General features: G+C 42.8%; 1 protein-coding gene across 3 annotated transcripts in view; it reads left to right on the top strand.

The window, feature by feature from the left end:
* LOC144829209 (aromatic-L-amino-acid decarboxylase-like) overlaps nt 1-7,300 on the top strand; it is a 799,768-nt gene extending 792,468 nt beyond the window's left edge. For all 3 annotated transcript variants that reach the window (XM_078688118.1, XM_078688116.1, XM_078688117.1), the window contains one exon: nt 7,052-7,300. The gene's annotated coding sequence lies outside the window, so the exon portion shown is untranslated. The remainder of the gene's footprint in view (nt 1-7,051) is intronic.
* The last annotated feature ends 14,778 nt before the right edge of the window (nt 7,301-22,078 follow it).

Raw genomic sequence — 22,078 nt, 5'->3', positions numbered from 1 at the left:
CCAATTCTTCACCAGAAAGGAGACAAGCTTCCGGGGACCGGTTTCTGGCATTTCAGCCGTCGTCGGCCTGGCTTGCTTGAATCCTGATGGAGCAGTGAGCAAGGGACTCATGTCTGAGTATACCCTGCCACACCTAAACCCGGGAAGCCGCCAGAGGAGTGTGGGTCCTATCGTCCGCTCTCCTTGCTAAATGTAGATACGAAAATCTTTGCGAAAATCCTTGCTAACCGGATAGCTTCCCTCGCACAGATTCTAGTAGACCCTGAACAGGCTGGGTTTATCCCCGATAGGAACCTCACTTACAATTTACGTACTGTCTTTGGGGCTCTACAGCACCCCAGGCAAGACACTAAGGCATATTAAATATAGCAACAGGGGAGAGGAGATACATACCTGAAAGACACTAAAGCGGTTCTCCAACTGTTACAGAACCGACCTTTTGACCCCTCAACCCAACTGCTACTGAGTCTGGATGCGGTGAGCCTGTATACCAGCTTACCCCATGATGAAACACTTAACATCATTGAGGAAGTTTTGTTCTCCACACCATGGAAATATCAAACACCCAGAGGGGTGGTTCTAGAGTTCATCTCCATCGCCCTAACAAACTACTTTTTTGAATATGAAAACACACTTTACTTAAAGAGCCACGGTACAAGCATGGAGAGCACCTTCGCTCCAAGTCTGGCCAGTCTCTACGTCCACCACCTAGAGACACACAAAATCCTTCACAAAAATAACCCCTTCAGAAATAACATCTGCACGTGGAGGCGTTATATAGATGACATCTTTGTCATCTGGGAAGGCGACATGCACTCTGTGACAAAGTTCATGGAGTGGCTCAACATACAGAATACTTTGCTCTGTTTCACGCGAAACACTGGTGTTCCTCGACCTATACATCTATCCAGAGGATGGTTTTCTAAATATTACCACCCACTTTAAACCCACCGTGAGAAACTGTCTGCTTAGGTATGACAGCTTTCGCCCATGACACCTTCGTGACAACCTACCGTATGGCCAATTTCTCCGCCTCAGGAGGCATTGCTCTGAGGTTGGTGATTATAAGACATAAGCAGCAGACCTCAAATTGAAACAACAACAAAAGAATTATCCAGCCCCAGTAATCAACAAAGTTAAGAAGAGAACCAGGAATAAAAACAGAGAAGCTCTCCTGGAAGAAAAATGGCAGAAGGAGCCAAATAAAAGACCCATTTGTGTGACCACCTACAGCACACACTCCAATGAAATCTCAAAAATCGTAAACAAACATTGCCGTACTTTGGTGTGTGGTGACCTGGAATTTGAAAAACATCTCTTTGCCCGTTGACGAGGTAGAAACCTTAAAGACATTCTAGTCCATACCCGCACTCAAAGAATGTATCCCGAGCAACCAATGTTACACGGGATACAGGGTCATCATCCCTGTGGTAACTGTAGCAGTTGCCACCTAACAAAGAAGAGCAGACACCTGGAATTTAGAAATGGAACTACATGGGACCAGAGGAAATGTACAAACTGCAATAGTAAACATGTCATTTACATGATTACTTGTCCTTGTGGCGGAGTATATCGGGATGACAACAAGACCAGTAAAAACCAGGATCAGTGAGCATAAGAGCAATGTAAGGTGCAAGAAAAGCACAACAAAAATGTCGACACACTTTCTGAATGAAAAGCACTGTGTAAACGACCTACAATGGACCATAATTGAACAACTACCCTCTGAGCAAGGCCTTTTTGAAAAAGAGCAATGCTGGGTGATCTAGCATGGACCCACGTGATTGGCTTGAACGACGATATACCGTGGGGTCAGCTGAATTAACTGTGTCCCCTCCTTGATTTCATTACAAGACAAGGAGGCTACATTATGCATTAATCCTTTTAATGCAACTCACAAACAGCCGCTTACATCATAAAGACAAGAATAAGAATTTGATGACAGCATAGCAACAATATAAGGCATGAGCAAGAGTAGAGCTGCCTCTTTTAAATGCGGCTCGCAAACAGATTAGTTGGCTCTAGCTTTCTTCCTTTATCACTATTTTTAGGCTACAGGATATTGATTTTATTGAATGATATTTACTTTGTACTCTATTGCTGTGATAGTTTACCAAAACCTACTTTTTTATTTGTGAGCCTTCACCAGACTTACTCTGGCTCCTTCCCTCACCCTCCCTTCGACTTCCAATTTATGGTTGTCGTTTCCCGCCCACCACCCTCCCTTCCTCACCGATGTGGCTTCTGTGGGCTCCTCTCTCTCCTCGGGCGCTCCGTCTTAGTGACTCCCCTCCCCACCCCCCCTTTCTAATTTTCGCCGAGCACCCTGTGTTCGTATACGATATTTACTGCTTGGTTTAAAATTTGATTGCGCTTATGATCTTCGCTTAATTCTGGTTACCGAGACTTGTTTAAACTCTTTTCCGAGTAAAACCCTTTCTTAGACATACGGACGCACTTGCTTCCAGCGCGAGCGCGTCTCTCACCTCCTCTCTTGCGCAATGTAGAGGAATGAACCTCGGCAGCGGTGGCGTTACGCCCCCTGCCGCCTTAGGTTCATTCCTCGACTAACTCTACCTCGAGCGCGTCAGTTGCACTTCTCCCCTCACGGCGAGGTCCCACCTGACGATCAACTGTTGCAAATCTTCTTTTGGGCCTCCCTACTTCCTCATTTAACCACGCACCCCCTAATTTCACCAACTATTCTGACTTACTAATACTTAACCTGTTTTTTTCACTAAAAAATAAAAAAATAAAAAAAAGGGAGATATACCTTGTTTAATCATAATTGCTTATATCTATTTATTTAATTCCATATACCTTTATGCCTCTATAATTGCTATCACTTTAGCTATCTTCCCATAATACTAGCGGCACAGATTTGGCGGGTGCCCTAAGCCGCACAATTGTTGACAGTGCACGTGTTGACACAGATTCTAATTCAGACGAAGACGAGATCTTCAACGACCCTTATAACGAATTCGTCCTTGACCTGAATGACCACGATGTGGACAACTTGGATTTTAATACCCTTTCGAAGGCCGACTCTTCCCCCTCCTCTAAAGACGCAATTCTTGACCCTCTTGGTGGTGAAATGTTTTCACCGAACAACATCTCCCACCCTAACAGTTCTAGATGATTCCTGCATGACCATGTTGCTAAATTTATTACTAAATGGCTCAGAAACTCTCTCTCTCTCTCTCTCTCTCTCTAGAGAGAGAGAGAGAGAGAGAGAGAGAGAGAGAGAGAGAGAGAGAGAGAAACACGCAATACTATGAGATCAGAATGTCCTAGGCCATGCATCGAAGACAAGGTCTGCCAGACCCCCAATCTAGATCCTGACCTCATTACATTTTTTGTCAAACTGGGAAAAGACCCCAGAAAGGGCCTCGAAAGGGCCCTTAAGGCTTGTCAAGATCGCCTTCTTGATGTTCTCGGCCCCCTTACTAGAATTCTCGACTTGGCGGAGGAATCCCATATCTCAAATTCACCCCTCGACACTAACTTGATTAGGGGCTGGAGCTAGTGGGCAATCGTACTTCTTGGTAACGCTAACTCTGGACTTAATATTGAGAGGAGGAAGACTATCCTTAATAGGATTAACCCCAAACTAGGTGACCTTGCCGACAAGGAACCTTCTAATAAACCCAAGGGTCTCCTCTTCGGTGAAGATATGATTAAGACCATTGGAAAGCACGTGGCAACTTTCACCGCTCAGGATAAGGCACAGAATAATATGAGACATGTCTTCCCTATGAACCTTTTTGGACAGGCCCGTAGAAGGGGACGCTCTTCCGGCCGCGGAAACTTCCGGCCCTTCTCATCCGGTAGAGGAAGAGGTACCACTGGCAGAGGCTTTTACCCCTCCAACCGACAATTTTACCCCCAAAGAGGAAGAGGTTCCCTTGGCAGAGGCTTTCCTTCCTGTAGAGTTTCCAACAGCAACTCTCAAAGTAAGTGCTTCTCTTTCTTCTTCCCCTCCAAGGGTCGGGGGGAGGCTCAGACACTTCTATCACGTCTGGAAATCATTGACACAAGACCTATGGGTTCTCGAGACAGTCCGGGGGTTCAGAATAGATTTTGTAGATATCCCATGTCAGACTGTTGCACCCAAACCTCTGGCTATTCCTTTAGAACACCTAAAAATTGTCAAAGAGGAAGTTTCCTCTATGCTCAAGAAAGTCGCTAATTATCGAGGTCCCTTGGTCTCAAAGAAAATTTGTGAGCACCCTCTTCTTAGTCGAGAAGAAGGACAAAGGTTGGAGACCGGTGATAAACCTACGAGAAGTAAAAAAATACCTTGTTTACAGACATTTCAAGATGGAGGGTATCCATCTTCTCAGGGACCTTCTCCTTCAGGGAGATTGGCTGGTCAAATTGGACTTAAAAGACGCCTATTTTACGATCCCCATGGCAATAGAACATCAACCCTTTCTTCAATTTATATGGGACAGACGCCTTTTTCAATTTTAGGCCCTCCCTTTTGGCCTCTCATCCGCCCCTTGGTGCTTCACCAAGGTCTTGAGAACAATCGTTTCCATCCTGAGAGCGAAAGGTATTCGGCTCATTATCTACCTAGACGACATTCTCATCATGTCACAAACTCATTCCCAGCTCTTGGAAGATTTAAGGATCTCCATGAATCTCATAGAGGATATTGGCTTCATTATAAAAAATCCATTCTCTCCCCTTCGAAGTCTCTAGAATTCCTAGGCTTTGCCGTGGACACCTCCAAATGTCTCCTCTTACTTCCCAAGAAGAAAATCGCAAAAATCCGGAAGGAGATCAGATTTGCTCTGAAACAGGAATCCCTCACTCTCCGGGAGCTGGCCAGACTTCTGGGCTTACTTTCTTCTTCGATTTAAGCCATCTTTCCCGAACCCCTCAACTATCGTGCACTCCAGAGATTAAAAGCCAATGCCCTCAGATCCGGTCTGTGGTACGGGTACCTTATTTCCTTAGATCATCAAACGAGATTAGAACTCTCTTGGTGGCTGGACAATTTGGATGCTTGGAACGGAAGCGCTATCTTCGGTTCGACTCCGGACTTTGTCTTGGAGTCAGATGCCAGCCTTCATGGCTGGGGAGCTCGTCTCCTCAACAAAGGTGGGGTATGGTCTCAGACAGAGTCATCCCACCATATAAACTTCTCAGAATTGACTGCTGGTCTATTTGCCCTAATGAGTTTCAGACACTCTCTTCAGGGCAGATCCGTTCTTTTGAAAATGGACAACGTATGTGCTGTCTCTTATATCAACCGCCTTGGTGGAACGAGGTCTGCGGACCTCTCCGATCTGGCAAGGAAACTTTGGAAGTTCTGTTTGGAACACAAGATTTCGCTGAGGCAGAATATCTCCCCTGGAAATCGAATCTCTCAGCGGATTGGAAGTCCAGATTCCTTCAAGACGTCAGCGATTGGAAACTCAACGTGAAAGTTTTCAATTCCTTGTCTCTTTTTTCGAGCCCTTTCGATGTGGACCTCTTTGCCAGCCGGTTGACTTTCCAACTCCCTCAGTATTTCAGCTGAATGCCAGACCCCCGGTGCTCTGGCAGTGAACGCCTTTCTCCAACCATGGCCTCCTCAGCGACCTTACGCCTTTCCCCCTTTCGCAATGATCCAAAGGGTTCTTCAGAAAGTGAGACAGGACCAGTGCTCTCTGGTCCTGGTAACCCCTTTCTGGCCCTCTCAAGCGTGGTTCCCCACAGCTCCGGAACTTTCTTGCGACATCCCTTTCCTGATTCCTGCAACCAAAGGTCTGGTTGTAAACGCAAACGGAGAAGATCACCACCTAATTCTTTCAGGGAGTTTGAACCTTCTTGCCTGGAAAGTTTCAGGCAATCTAACGAATTGTCTGGACTTTCGTCATCTGCTCTCACTCTCCTCGGTGAATCGTGGGCACCAGGAACTCACTACAGATATAATAACATCTGGAGAAAATGGACTCGTTGGTGCATGGAGAGGAACCTGGATCCCGTGAAGGCTCCTATCGTCAATATAGTTAATTTTCTTGTGGAACTTTTTGACAATGGTCTCTCCTATAGATCAATTAATTGTTTTAGGTCTGCCATTTCCGCAGGACATTCTCTTGTCAACGGTAAGACGGTAGGTAAGAACATTATCATTTGTAGAGGTCTTAAAAGTATTAGGCTAAAAAGACCTCCTAGGCCTAAATACCAATCTGTGTGGGATGTTAAACTTTTGCTTGAGCTTTTTTTGCTCTTGGCCTGACAACTCTTACCTTAATAGGAAATGTCATTCCATTAAACTTGCCTCTCTTTTGTGCCTAGCATCTTGTCGCAGAGTCTCTGACGTCAAAGCTCTGGATATCTCTAATAGATGCTATGATATGTTTGGTGTTAAATTTGAAATCTTTAGGAGAACTAAAACCATGTCTGACTCTATTTTTTATCCTCGTTTTGATTTCTGCAAAAAACTTTGTGTTGTTGATTTTATGAAGGAATACGATTCCAGAATGAAAGACCTTCGTCCTCCTGATGCCCATCAACTTCTCGTTTCTTTTGTCAAACCCTTTAAACCCATCTCCTCCTACTCTATTGCAAGGTGGGTTAAATTGGCTATAACCTTTGCTGGTATTGACCTTTCCAAATTTCAGCTTATTCTCTCAGAAGTGCTATGGCCAGCAAGTCCTTCTGGTCTGGTGGTAAGTTGGATGCTATCCTTAAGGCTGCTGTTTGGTCTAATGCCTCTACATTTGCTCATCATTATTGTAAATCTATTGAACATGTTTCCGACGTTGTTATTCAAAGATACCAACATGCATAATGTAGCCGCCTTGTCTTGTAATGAAAAAGCGATTCTCCTATTAACATGACCAGAGAATTTGGATTTCATTAAAGACACGGAGGCTAACGTTATCCCTCCCATCCCTCCCTTGGACGGAGAATCTATTCTTTAATTTTCTTCATATGACATTGTTTACATTTGATGTTGTTCCTAACTATTTGCATATCTTATGTTATTTTCTCTTCATGTTCAATGTTTTATTGGCAAGTTTGTTCCAATCTTTGACCTTCTTCACTTTATTTTCAGATAATACGAACTGATGGATCTCCATGGATTTACATTCGCTTCCTTCCTTGGTTTTCAACCTTTGCAGCACCCTTGTTCCAAGTTGCAGCTTGATTCTACTAACTTTCTCCTTGTTTGATTGCATTTAAAAGAGGCAGCTCTACTCTTGCTCATGCCTTATATTGTTGCTATGCTGTCATCATATTTTTATTCATGTCTTTATGATGTAAGCGGCTGTTTGTGAGTTGCATTAAAAGGATTAATGGATAATGTTAGCCTCTGTGTCTTTAATGAAATCCAGATTCTCTGGTCATGTTAATAGGAGAATCGCAATTTGATACAAGACAACGTGAAAGCGATACCATTACTTCTGGTATTTGTGTGATAAATAACGATCTGTATAGTTCCACTGTAATTCAGATTTTACATATCAAACCTTAATAGTATGCTCATGGATGCAAGAAAATGACTCCTGTAGACCATTTGTGTAAACCTTTCACCCTCTGAAACCTGTACCTTGTTCATAGAATTAAGCACATCACTGCTAGCTTTCCCCATGTTTGGCATAATCCCAGGAGAACCCCAAACAAAATCGCTATTTTTCACTGACCAATAACTGTACCTCAGTTTTTCAGTGTTGGTCTACCACTTTTTAATGGTGCTAGTGAGCGCCTCGCATTGACTTGCCCAGCGCTCTTTTTAATGATGTTCATGAGCACTCCACATTGATTTTGCCAACATTGAGCATGGTGCGGCAATGAAAAAACCTCTGTCAACATCAAGCATTCCGCGAATGTGATGCCGCGGCACTCTAACGTGCATGCTCAGGAACCAAGACATACTACCAGGAGTTCAGCACATGCGCGATAACACCAGCACGCTAGGCGCATGCACCACTTTCACAATACTACACAGGAGGCAGAAATGATTACCGGGCATCCCGGAAAAGCCTTATATGGCCCACAACTTTTTACCGGTTCGTGACCAATCAAGCAAACAATTTACGGCGATTGGTGGGGGTATTTAAGACTTGAATATCGGGCTCTTTTCATTACCAGCGGAGCCGCGGACGGGGGAAGTAAGGCGCAGCAACTGTCCTGTAGCAGTGAGTATAACTATCCACTAAGCAACCTCATTTGCCACCACCAGCAGTGAGTGAATATGAGGCTTTTATACAGAGTGAGCAATAAACCTTATTTTTTACAGGGTGCAAAGAGCACTTCAACCCCACCGTTTTGGAGGTTCATGGTGCCAACGAGCACTTTGGCAACAAGTATGCTTACAACTTTTTCTTTCCTATAAGATTAATCAAAACCCTAAAAGTTAATGGAGTAGAGCGTGTGTTTTATGTTACATGTTATGTGTGAATTGTCCGTGTTCTTTTTTACAGGGCACATCACCACAATAGGATGACATACTATGTCTAGCGTTTGTAGCCCTCACTTTTCAGGTGACTGAACCTGTAGCACTGGATATTACAATGATAATACCTATAATATCCTCCTCTTGTGTTCTCTTATGTCCTTCTTTTCAGGTTCTCATTGTAGAAGCTTTGGAACAGACAAGTAGGCACATATTAGCCTTTTTGAAATAGCACTTTTCTATAATTTAACCGGAATTTCCGAGGCATGTGACTAAGGTGGGGATCTGTGCACCCCATCCTGAAGAAGAAGCCTAGCTTTGAAACATGTCGACGACGCACACATGAGGTGTTGTACATTAACATACAAAATACCTCACACCTACCCTTTTAACAGTACCAGCACGGGGGCCCATTAAAGTTTTTTGTAGACATTACGTACCAGGTACTTTTTAAACTCACTTTTCAGAACCCACCACTCACTTTAACACTCTACAAACCTCACACGCACCACACATAGCCAAACTATAAAAGTGCTCCTGCGTAGTCGCTGGTTAGTAGCATGCCGCATCCCGTAGAGGGGTGCGAAGACCCCAATGATGAAGCATGACACCAAGGGTCCTTTTGGTGTGTGAAGGGTATTTAAAGAACACAGTGTGCTCCCCACCGTCGTAGGGATCACTCTTTAATAAAATCTTGATGTGGATTCTTCATGTTTAACTAAGAAACTAAGGCAGTCACAGTCTTTTTGGATATGGAGAAGGCCTTCGACTCGGTCGAGTGGCCCTTCTTGTGTCAGGTCTTAACTAGGATGGGTTTGGGACCGGTATTTCTGCAACTGATAGGGGTTCTGTATAATCAACCTTCAGCCAGAGTTCGAATTGGCAATTTGGTGATGAAACCTTTTAACATCACTCATGGGACGAGGCAGGGATTTCCACTGTCCCTGCTACTCTGTGCTTTAGTGATGGAGCAGCTGGCCTGTGCACTCAGAGAATACCACAGCCGCAGAGGCATTAGATTGTCGAAACTTGAATTGATAGTGCCAACGTACGCTGATGACACTTTATTATATATACGCGACCCCGAAAATAATCTCTCTTCCGTCTTACGTGAGGTTGTGCGCTTCGGTGCTCTATCTGAGCTAAGCGTCAATTGGCCAAAGTCAGTTATGGTCCCGCTCACGCCTGCTACTAAACAGCACGAACCAGAGTTCCCATTGCAGTGGTCTACTGACTCTATCAGATACTTGGGAATTCACGTCCACCCTGATTCGAAAGTCGTCTTCAGGGACAACTATGGCGTTGCTGGCAGTAGGTTAGAAGAAGACGTGGAGACGTGGATTAAGCTGCCACTATACTTGATAGGCAGAGTCTCCGTAATGAAGATGGTGGTGCTACCACGTTTTTTGTTTTTATTCATAAATATCCCCATGGTATTACCCACATCCTTTTTTAGCCGGGTCACAACGTCATTGATAAAATTAGCCTGGGCGGGCAAGCACGATAGGATAAGGTGGTAGACACTAACCATGCTGTATCACATGGGGGGCCTTGGAGCACCGGACTTACACTTATATTATAGAGCTGCGCAGTGCGCACATGCATACTATTGGTTATACGTCCCTCCAGAGCTGACCACCTATGCCTTGAGGCGATAGTAGCAGAACCATTACCACTCATCGGTCTTACTGATGGAAGACCCAGATTGCAGGAAATTAATTCTTGACTCGATCAATGCTACGCAGCATGCCTGGCATTTTTTATTTCAGATGCAGTTGGGAGCCCTGTTATATTCTCCAGACATGCCACACGAGTGGGCCCGCTGGTTGCACCCCTGCGGAGAACGAGGGGTGATAGGTTCCTTAAACCTGCAGATGGCTGGTGATCTTTTCCACAACGGTGTGGTAAAATGATGTGACGACTTAGGGCAGCGAGAGGCCCCCACAGCATGTTGCAGCGCTTCCAATTCCACAGAACTCAGCACGGGTTGCGTGGTATATTGGGCGATGACCTCTCAGAGCCACCGGCTCTACTGGGCTATTCCAAAAATGTTGCGCGAGGGAAACGCAGACTGGTAGGTATGGGCCTACTAGTGGAAAAAAGAACTGTAGTGATAAATTGGATGTGTGGCCCTACCCCACTGATGATCCCGGTTACCGACTAAGGACGCTGCTCATCGTTTGACCAAAAACACGAAGTTACGCCTCAATTACTAATTTGTTTGTTCATCATACAACGGAATTTTGTCCATTATACCAGAGCAATAGATCGGATTTATTTCTCCAGTGACCCTCTTCACCTGTGGTCAACCCAATTCAATACATACACTACTGAAATTTCAGGGAGTTCTTTCTGCAATGAAATGTTTAGTCCTGATGATGGTCTATACGACGACTGCACATTAGACCGAAACGTCGACACCATCATCATCTCCTAATAGTGCTGCATTGTCATCAACATTCGACCACAGTTTATTAATTATTTTTGGTTGTTTGTTACACTGACCAGGAGCTGATGTTTGAGCTGTGAACTGAAGGAATGTGATTAACTACATCTCTGTTCTCAGTTTTTTTGCTTTGATTTATTTCTATGTACTTGTCTCCCACGATGTAAATTTATTGCTTCATTATTTCAATACAGAATAATAAGATTTTCAGAAATACAAACTCTCTCCGTGTGTTCCCTTTTATTATCCTTCCTTGGATCAATTCCAGTGCAAAACTAAGTGTGATACTCTGTCGATACACCTGAGTTTGTTACGCATGTATGACTCATAACTAAGACTCTCTGTCCCTAAATAAGTCCCTTGTAGCACACTGTGACTTTAAACCTACCCCAACTGTAGCACAATGGTCCTGTGATATGCTTTACTGTTGTAAGCAGACAGAGAATTTCAGTGAACTTTTTCCTCCCAGGAGCCACCCTAAAAACTTCTGGGGACTCTACACGACATACGTATTAACCAGGGGACAGGACCATCCAGAGGCTGAGGGAGATACTCTGCCGTAAGTCCACACACCACTTGCGGTTTGAACTCACTGGGGACTAGGGTAGGCAGGCATAATGAGTGCAGAACCAGGGCTATCCACCTATGGGGAATTCGCACAATCTGCTACAGTACAGCTAAGAACATCAATACTGTGTGTGTCAGTGCCCACAATGGTACTTATTCATAATGATGTGCTGCAATATGATTGATCTCTTAGTGTAATAATGGACTGCATTCAGTAGTGTTTCATGTATGCGCCTCACTGGGGGCACGATGTCGAAATTTGCTTCTTGTTTGATATGTACATTTTTGAGAAATAAAGGAATACAAAAATAAATGTAAGTAACTGGGACCATTCAATACTTGAGTTCTAGATCAGTTTAAAGAATTTTATACAAAACTCAAAATCTAGCGGTACAGATTATATGCCAGAAAAGCTCTCAAATGCAGAATTACAAAGCAGTTAAATTCAGACACGAATCCAAGTGCCAAATGAACAGCAAAATCATAAAGAAATCATGCAGAATCCCTAAAAGAAAATCTCGAAAATCTCAAAATAATAAAGTTTAGTCTTTAATGGAATGGGAAAGTCTTCTGGCTCACTCTCAAAACAAGGAGTTCTTATACTCAACCCTTGCATGACAAATTAGGAAAAATGCAGTCATCATGGTATAATTTCTATTGATAACCTTTTAATAAACCAGAGAATTCAACATCACTTTTTAGGTACATAAGCACAAACCCATATTAGGAAAGCATCCAGCAACTTCTGCACCACCTCTGTCAGATGTTCTAAATATTATGAAACATTTAAACAATGATTTTATACACTAATGAATAAGCTGTGCCCAGCAATGAAACCACAGCGTAAGGTCCTTGAAAACTGCAGTGGCAGACCGCCATAAACAAAAGGTGGTGGGAAGGGCAGGATGGGGAGGCAGGTGGGCTGGTGAGGTGGGTGGGATAATGCAGAAGACGTTGCGCAGGGCGGATTAGAAATACATATTTGTTTTTAAAACTTACCTTCTGCCACCGGCCACGTCCAGCATTGCCTCTCATCGCACCTCCTTTCCTCTTTCTCCCTGGTCCCAGTAGCCCATGGGACAGAATCCCTGTCCAATCTGTCTGATCAGGCATGAAAGATACCCTGCTTAGACCAGGGAGTCTGTAAGATTTCTACAGCCCCGCTGCTCAATGCAGCAGAGCTGGAGAAAACCTAAGTGTGCATGTGTGTTTTGGTAGTCCTGAGACGGTCGGCCATATACACATGAGCACCTAGGGGGTGGAGTGCACGTAGTACTCCTCCTCCTCCCTCCCATGCCTCGGCCTCTTCCAACTGGGCTGGCTAAGAGCCGGCAGATGCAAGAACATCATTTTGTTTTACATTTGCTGGCTCTGAGCCAGGCAGTAGAGCAACGCTCCTCCACTGTGGAGGATCCGCCAGTGAAAAAGTGTGACAGTTAGGAACACTAGGATGTTCACTCAAAGCACACGCACACATTAAAAACCCAATATGTCAATGTGTCTTTGCTTCTGCAGAGCCTATGGGGAGAGAAGATGGGCAGGGACACAGGATGGGAGGGTGGAGAGGAGGAGTGAAAGCGGCATCAAAACAGCATCCACAGCATGGAGTTTTTCTAAAGTGGTGTCATACTAAATATGCTAATAAACGCAGTTCTATACATCATATTAACCTTGTTTCACCTGTACCATCCTGTCTTTGGCGCTATCTTTCTGTTGCCATCACTTAACAGTGGTTGTGATTATTTTAAGCCATGGCAAAACACATAATTTGCTGGTATGAACTCTTGTTTCTGGTGACAGTTAGACCTATAGCTCGCATGTTCAAATCTTGGTGGTGGAGTCAATCGGTACACAGTGTGTCCATAAAACATATAATTATATTCTGCTCCCCAATGCCATACCCAGAGCTGCATGTTAGAGTCACAATGGTTAAAGTCTGATTTTGGTGTTTGGGGTTCAGGCACTTTTCTCCCCATGGTGTGTCATGGTATCTTCTGAAAGGTCTTGCTCAATCATGAGGTATTTTTATATTCTCTGTGATCTGTGACACGTCAATAGTGTCCTCTGCTCTAGGTAAAAAAGCATGCCTTACTCCTAAAGAAATGTAAGACTCTTTTGAAAGATCTAGTAATAGTGATGTTATCTTGGATTTTTGAGTGCAGTGAAAATGAAGTATTCCAAATGAGAAAGAGAGCAAGAGAGAAAAAGAGAGAGAGAGAGAAAGAAAGGGAAAGAGAGAGAGAAAAAAAGGAGAGAGCGAGAGAGGAACAAATAAGGAGAGTGAGAGAAAGAGAGAGAAAGAAAGAAACAAAGAAAGAAACAAAGAAAGAAACAAAGAAAGAAAGAAAAAGAAAGAAAGAAACAAAGAAAGAAAGAACCATGACAGTCGCCACTGTGCAGTTATGGTTCAGCCGTACTTTCCTTTGAAAACTCATTTATTGATTTGCCTATAACTTTGCCTGCCTTAGATGGATCTATACCAAATATGGCACTTCCTTAGCATAGTCACCTAAGGTCTGGCTTGCCAAATTTAGTGCATGGGAAAAAAGTTAAGCGGGGGGGGTTAAAAAAAGATGGGTTTTCCAATTTGTGCTCCACTGTCAAATTTAGTTTGCAACTGCAGCAGAAAATTGCTGAACAATTTTACACCAAACCTGACACGAACAAAGTACAGAGTCAGAGTACTTCTGTTGCTGTAGTGTAAATTCATTCAGTGGTTTTTGAATTATTAGGAGTTAAGAAAGATGCCAGGTTGGTTTGGAAGGGAACACTTTTGCATAACTTTACAGTTTGAATCAAGATTTTGAAAATTGCAATTTCCGTCAATCCGAATGAATTTGTGGTTAGCTGATGAATGATAATTTTTTCCTGCCATCTTGAAAAATCACAATTTTGTAAAAAAAAAAAATGTGATCTGTTAAAGAAACATAATATAGCAAAGTGGGGGCATTCGGGGAGGTGCATGAGCCCAGAGAAGGGGTGGGGGCAAGCAGAGTGTTGAAAAGAAGAGATCACTATGGTGAAAATTGTGTTTTTCATGAAAATTGCAATCATAAGGCAGCCATTTTGCATTGGAAAAAAAGACACATTTTTCTTAAAAATGAAAATATAATTTTTATGAAAATCATACAAATATATACATTTCACAAAAAATTGGTTATATTTGAGAAATGCCCCATGTCTATTGTTACTCATGATTTTTCACTTCTTTCTAAAGGGTTCCAGCTATTGCTCTTTTCCTGTCAGTGTATTTTTTCATCTTGGCAAAAATGTACTTAGCGACTGTAGATGATAGTGCATAACTGATGTACTACGTTCTTTATCGAGTTATTTTTAAATACCTGGGATTTGGACTTTGAGATATGGAAACTCTAGTATGTCGGTACATGAAAGTCTAAAAAAGAAATGTGAATAACTAACAAAAAGGTCCTGGTAGGGTGCAGAAAGCATGTTTTGCAGTTATGGCCATAGGCCAAGAGTCACGGGCAACCTTGCTGCGCACAGCAGAAATCCATGTATAGCTTGAAGGCCCACCCACTGCTGGCTGGATGCAGGGTACGGTTGAATGGGCATATGGAAGCTGAATGAAGTGCATCACAAAAAAATATAAATTCATTGAAAAAAACGGTTATAGATTAGTTATGCTTCAGCAAACACAAACCTGTAAATCCCCTAAAATTCAGCAGTTATGGCATGCAATGTACACAACATCCACCATAACTGATGCTGCCACTTCACATGAATTCCTAACTCAACCAATCTTCTATGGTCACTTCACGATGCTACTCTTCCATAGGTCAGTTGTCAAAAATATATTACTTTCAGACTGGTGGGGAGAATACAAGTAAGCACACTCTGTTTCCGCCATGTTCTAATCATGCTATCAACCAGGACTCAGAAAAAGCACCATAATGATAGACTAACAGGCGATATCCCTATGCAGAAAACTCTGGGCCTGCGGAACATAATGTTATTAATCATGAGTGAGCAAACAGACAACCTATCCCTAACCCAGGCATATGCACATACTACCAGGACAGAAGACGTTCTGTTGTAAATGAATCTAGGACCCTAGTGTAATTTTTCCCGATTCATGCCCTTATATAGGTATAGATTCTCCGATCCTTTTATAGGCATAGAAATCATTACCATATTTAGACTGAGCCTATGCAGCCCAAATACGGCATGGCTACTTTCACTAAGTTCCAAGAATCAACAACGATTTCTTAGAGAAACCCGCCTTCAGCAGCAAGGTACTTCACCTTGCCTGACTACTAATTTATCTAGGAAATCATGGAGTTTTCGAAGAACTGAGTCTTTGATGACGTTATTAAGTCCAATCACATGTCAAACTCTGCACCTTCAAAGTATAAATATGCCTAGATTTGCCCAGACAAACACACGGTGGTTTGGAGCAGATCGACTTACTACTTGCCCGATGCCCTGCAGCAGCAAGTGCCGAAGGAAGCCGACCCTCCAGCTGACACACTGAGAGACGCTGTCTTTTCTCCTGCCGATAAATCCAGCTCCATTGTTTCCAGGCTACCCTTGCGGGTTGCTGGGAAATCGAGTCCTGAGATAGAGATACAAGACCTCCTTCATTCTAAACCAAGGTACAGAGCTGAAAAGACCCTTAGAGAATTCTTGGATAGATTCTTGGCAGAGAAATACTAAACTTAATCTACTCCTCACTTACTTCTTCCCATGTGTTAAACTTAGGTTAGGTACACCGGGGTAGGCGTATTTTAGAAGCACCAGTTGAGTACTTTTAGTCATTATTTTATCACTGTATGTATTTAAGTTATTTTATGGCTTAGAAACCATATCATGCTTTTACAGTACTACTTTATAATACTTATCGTATTATATGCCTTGTACGTTATAACCAGTATTACGATTGTAGCAGTACATTTCTTATGCTTGAGAAAGAAGACTGTTCAATAAATACCTTTTATTGAAAACGCCTGTCTCTCTATTTTCTCAGCACCGCTGGTGAAACGAAGCATGCACGATTGACTGAGTAAAATAGCTATCTATTGTTTCCGCAACTCTAGAGATTGATTTCTAATTCTTGGGAAACAAAGTTGTCATGTTTATGCGGTTGTCAGAAACTAATCCCTTCTTGTGAATTCGAGAAAGTTTCTAGTGACCTCTGAGCTAGCTGGCACTCACAATTAAGTTTAATGTATTCGGTAGAGACCTAGTCGACCTCAGTCCTACGTCTAAACTACAGGATATATTATTCCAATGCGCAGAGCCTATTGGGAATATAGGAACTACACTACGGGGCGCCCAACGATTGGTAAGGCGATAATTTAACGCTAGATACTAGAGTAACTCAGTCGTTCTTTTCACACAGACCCCTTTCTCTCGTCAAAACTCCAATAGATGTCTGGAGTGGGTGAAAGGCTAATATCTACCAAAACTGAGTAGGACGGAAAATCCTATGTATTAGTTTTTGGTTTGTTCAACGTTGAAGGATACAGTGTTCCAAAATATTGTGCACCTAATCTTTGTTTCCTTGAAACCTATTCTGCAAACTCTTCAGTCAGTAAAATAATGATTTCTGATGAATAATTAACTGCCGCAGCAGCTCAAGCAGTTTTAGATGACAGAAATAGGCTACAGATTGACCCAGATGTTATAAACATCCTGGTAAATGTAAGGAAAACAATAACTTACAAACTGATAAATAATGGAGTATCATCGAGAGGTGGTAATGTAATCTTTGTAATAGAGGCACATGAATATCGGCAGACAGAGATATTCTATTCATGGATTCAGTTTCCTCCAGCAGATGGAGGAACACACGAGTTCCACTACTACAAAGTAGAGGAACCTCCAGAGGAATACGTTCCTTACGAGGACATTGAAATTTCATTAACAAACTAAGAGCATCAGCTCTGGTTAAAGGCGCCCTACAACATCAAAATCACATTACCAGGCTCGGTCCACTAGGTAGACCAAGAGCTACATGGCCGGTTCTCGCCAGCTATACACCACATCCTGACATTGAAAAAATGTCAGGTCAAGAACTGTTAGCTCAGCTAAAACAGTTAATTAAAATACATAGACAATTGATTCAATATGTCATGTGGACCTTAACAGTCCAACCTACTGTAGGGATTACACAACACACCCCTCACCAGGGGAACACCAACAAAATCACACCTCAGACTATACAATCAGTCATTGGTAAACTGCCTGCCAAAAGGGAACAAATTCCGTTTTGGTTAGCACAAAAAATTACTCAAATAGAGGCAGTATTCCCTGATAGTACACCTCATGAGAAACACAGAATTCTGACAATCTGTTTACCAATGGGGATAGCACCACATGTGGAGGACTGTGACACTTGGGGTACAGTCTTTGCTTCAATCTACACAAAAACACATGGTGTCCCGTCTATGGCGGTAATACAAGACGTCCTGAGACATATTCAAAATGAGTACGGTCCAGAACCGGCCTTGAATCTAGGTATGAAATTACTGAAAGATTTCAAATAGGTCTCGGCTATACTATTAGCCAACATCAAAGGTGAAGCAGCATCCGTGGTAATCCGCCAGAAGTTAAAAGAAACAGATTTAACAGACCAACCATATGAGCTTGCAAGAATTATTGAAAAATCATACGAAGAACTAGGTAGAGATAGTTTGGGTGGAAAACCGCTAAAACTCCAACTAACCGAAAATACTGAAAACGTTTTTATTAAAAATAATCTCACTACTCCTAAAAAGAAGTGGAAAAATACTAAACAGACACTTCCTAAAGAGAAGCGTTCTAATTGCTTCTTGATACTGATGATTAATAACCGTTTACTGTCTCATTGTAACTGAAATATATTTGCAAAAATGTGTACATTCCTTTTAATACAGATACTGATGGGTTGATGAATTCTGAAGTGTAATGGCCTAAGTTGTATTCCTATGTTCGATATACAGTTTTTTGAGCTGCATCACTCAAAATCAATAAAAAGATTTTCATTAAAAAAAAGAGAAGCGTTCTCAGTCCAGGGGTAGCTCTCCCTAACGGGGAGGTAGGTCTCCCCAACGGGAGCCCTCTGAAAAGAGGTAAAACCTCAGAAATAGGGATAACTTAAGAAAATCTAATAGATATCAAGATACTGATACACGTTCCTCTCGTACCTTTCAGATTTCCTCGCAGAAATCCAAGAGGAGAGGACGATCAGAACAGAAAGAGGAAAGCGTGAAGTCCAAAGAAGAACAGCACGTTCCAAAAAATAAGAAAACTCAATTCACCAAAAAGAAGGTAGCAAGCGTAAAGATCAGACCTGCCGAGGATCTTGAGGACACAACTCAAGAACGGGGAGTGGGCACAGACAATGCTAGACAGCGCAGCAGAAGTGACCATAGCTCGCAAGATCCTGATGGATCATCTGGAGACAGTGGACTTGAATGAATGCATTCAAGGTGAAACTGCAGACACCAGGGTTAGTGTACCCCACAAGTTATATGAAGTAACACTCTGGATGGAGGGGGACAAACCTAGAAAAATAAAGGCACTCTTTTGGGAGAAGCTTTCTAAGGGTTATGACAGTCTTCTAGCTGAACAAAACTGGCCACCTGAATTTGTCAGGGAGTGCCCACATGGCGAAGAGATAATTATGCCAGCCTTCTCAAATCATATTCCTATTCATAAAAAATACACCTATACCAGAAAATGGGCTGTAGCCCAGGCTCCAGCATTATATAAAAATCATGTGAGATGGGATGAGGACTCTCCTCACCATAAAATCCAGTTAAAAAATCAACCTACTGCACAAAGGCAGTATCCAGTTAAGCAAGAAGCTAAAAAACAAATCAGGGAGATTTTAAATCAACTTGAATACCAAGGGGTGATTGAAACATGCACCTCGTCAATGAACAATCCTTTGTTTCCTGTCTCCAAACCAGACAATTCATATTGTCTAGTTTTGGATTACAGACATCTAAACTTCTGTAGCAAAACATTTGCAGTAAAAAATTCACATAGTGCAGCACTGATGAATAACATTGTGCGGAAAAAAACATAAAACCACATTAGATATTTCGAATGGGTTTTTCTGTCAAAATATTGCACCTGAGAGCAGGCATTTGACCGCTTTCTCAATAATGGGGACACAGCAACAATTTTGCTGTCTCCTCCAAGGATTCAGGAATAGTCCAGGGTTATTTTCAGCCAAAGTAACAGAGTTACTACAAATGTATGATGATGAGGCATTATCTTATGTCGATGACATCTATCTTACAGATGATGATTTGGACGTGCACTTGAAAAGAGTGTACACCATAATACTTGAGTTCGCTTCTGAAGGGTACAAATTCAATTTTAAGAAATCACGAATTACACATCTCAACGTCCTATTCTTAGAATACGAATTATCAAAAGAAGGCAAAAGCCTGGCAGCCAACTTCCTAGAGAAATGTGCGCTGCTCCAACCTCCAAAGACACTGAAAAACTTACAGTCAATTCTTGGTTTTCTGAACTTTGGAAGAACTTATGTTCTAAACTACGCAGAAAGGGTTAAACCTCTCTACGAACTAATCAAACCTGATTTCAAACAAACTAATTGGACTCAAACACACACAGAAATTTTGCACTCAGTACAAACAGACATGTTAGCAAAAACACAGTTAGAGTCACGCGACAATGTGCGCAACCTTGTGATCCAAATCATCCCAGGGATTCACGTACCTAACCTTTAAAGAAGGTGAAAAGGTACCAATAGCTTACAAATCACACTTGTACAACCAAGCTGAAATAAAATTCACCTCTACAGAAAAAAATCTGACTGCAGTTCAAACTGCAGTAGCAAAGGAGAGAGCTCTCGCGCAGGGTAAACGCATAATGATTGTTACACCTGTACCTGCCTTAGAGGCAGTGACGAAAGCAAGCATTCCCAATGCTAAGGCTTTACATCCCAGATGGATACAATGGGTTAACTCTATTGCTGCAACAGACGTTGAATACGTCTTTGACCCCTATTTGAAGACACAAGAATTCCTACAATAAGAACACGAATGTCCTCTGCCGACCAACACTCTGCCTCTAGAACATTACGGATAAATAATCTATACAGACGGATCAGCATAGCCCGCAATTGGTGATAAACAAGCCCATAGTGCTGCGTGCGCAATTGTTAAAGGTCGCTGGCGCGAAGGTAAATTCAGACCTATGGTCACTAAAACTCAATCACTAGGAGACTGTACAGCTCAGCGAGCTGAACTACAGGCTTTCAAGAGGGCGCTTGAAAATACAGATTGCGAATTCCCCACACTGATAGTGTGCGATTCGTATTTCTGCGTTGAATCTTAGAACGAACACTTGCAGAGCTGGGATAAAAACAGGTTCAAAAATTCAAAAGGTGCCACAATTAAGCATAAAACGCTTTGGGAACAAGTAGTTCTTTTGCAAAAAGAACTACAAAAGACTCACATGATTCAGACACTGAGTCATCAGCGTGATGGCGTTCACGTTGCAGGGAATTCATTGGCTGATGAAGCCGCAAAGGCAGCTGTGCAAATGACTTCCGTAGCTACAATCACTCAATCGAAAAGAGATAGATGGTGAGACGTTACTAGCGGTAAAAGCCTCAATGGAAGGCAGCTATGCAGCGTTACCTCTAAACTATACACTCACAAATACATACATATTTTGATGCAAACTCTGTTCCTTTTGCTCAAATTCCTGGAGTGGGGGACAGAGTAATTCCAAACAGGAATCAGAGAGCTGCTTTGGTACACGAAGCACATATGGGAGAGGGTCTGAGACATCGAGGGATCTTAGAATCTTTAATAAAACTAGAAGAGATGTACTGGTGGCCAGGGATGAGTGTCCAGGTTTACGAATTTGGAATAAACTGCGATACCTGTTATGGATATCATAGTTTTGAACACCACCAGATAACTGACTACAGTGTAGCCAGCCCAGTACAGACACCATTGTTAGGCAGCCTTAGACTATCTACACGCAAACGTCATAATGGACGAATGCAGTTCCACAACTACTAGGACAAGATTTATTTGGATGTGACTCCAGTACTCAGCTGACGCCAGAACTGTTATAAAGGATTTGCGAGTCTTTATCAGCACATATGCAATCGGCACGCTACATTGTGACCAGGGTCCTGCGTTTAGCTCTCGAGCTTACAAGTAGGCCATGGCTAGCATGGGCGTTGCATTGCGATATTCTAGTCCCTTCCATCCTGAAGGTAATGCGGTAGTGGAAAGTAAAAACCATGACATAAAGCAATCCATAACAGCTACGGTATTAGGTTAGGGTGATGGGTGGGTCAAACATCTAATAAGTGTTCAACGTAGTCTTAACAATCTGCCAAGAAATTCTCTGGGTGGAATCACTCCATTTGAATTACTATTTGGTACTGTAATGTGTATACTTGTAAAGCGCACTGTTGCCAGCCGGCGTCCTGGCGCTGTATACCACTGGGGAACCCGTCCTGGCTTTCCCTGTGGGATGGTCCCTGCTGGGAATCCCCAAAGTGGAGCCAGGCATCCCCGGCGTTGATGGGGCCGTTGTGGAGATTAGGCAATCTAATGCCCAGAGTTGCCGAGTGCGACCCCTGGTTAGAGTAGGCACCGAAGCGAGAATTATCGAGTCCGCTGACCCTGGTCCACGACCTTGCCGCGTCGGGAATTGAACCCTGGTCCCGGGCC

This window comes from Lissotriton helveticus, chromosome 4_1 (genome assembly GCF_964261635.1).
Source record: "Lissotriton helveticus chromosome 4_1, aLisHel1.1, whole genome shotgun sequence".
Lineage (NCBI taxonomy): Eukaryota > Metazoa > Chordata > Amphibia > Caudata > Salamandridae > Lissotriton > Lissotriton helveticus.
Note: the sequence above shows the minus strand (reverse complement) of the source record. Positions and strands in the feature narration are given on the sequence as shown.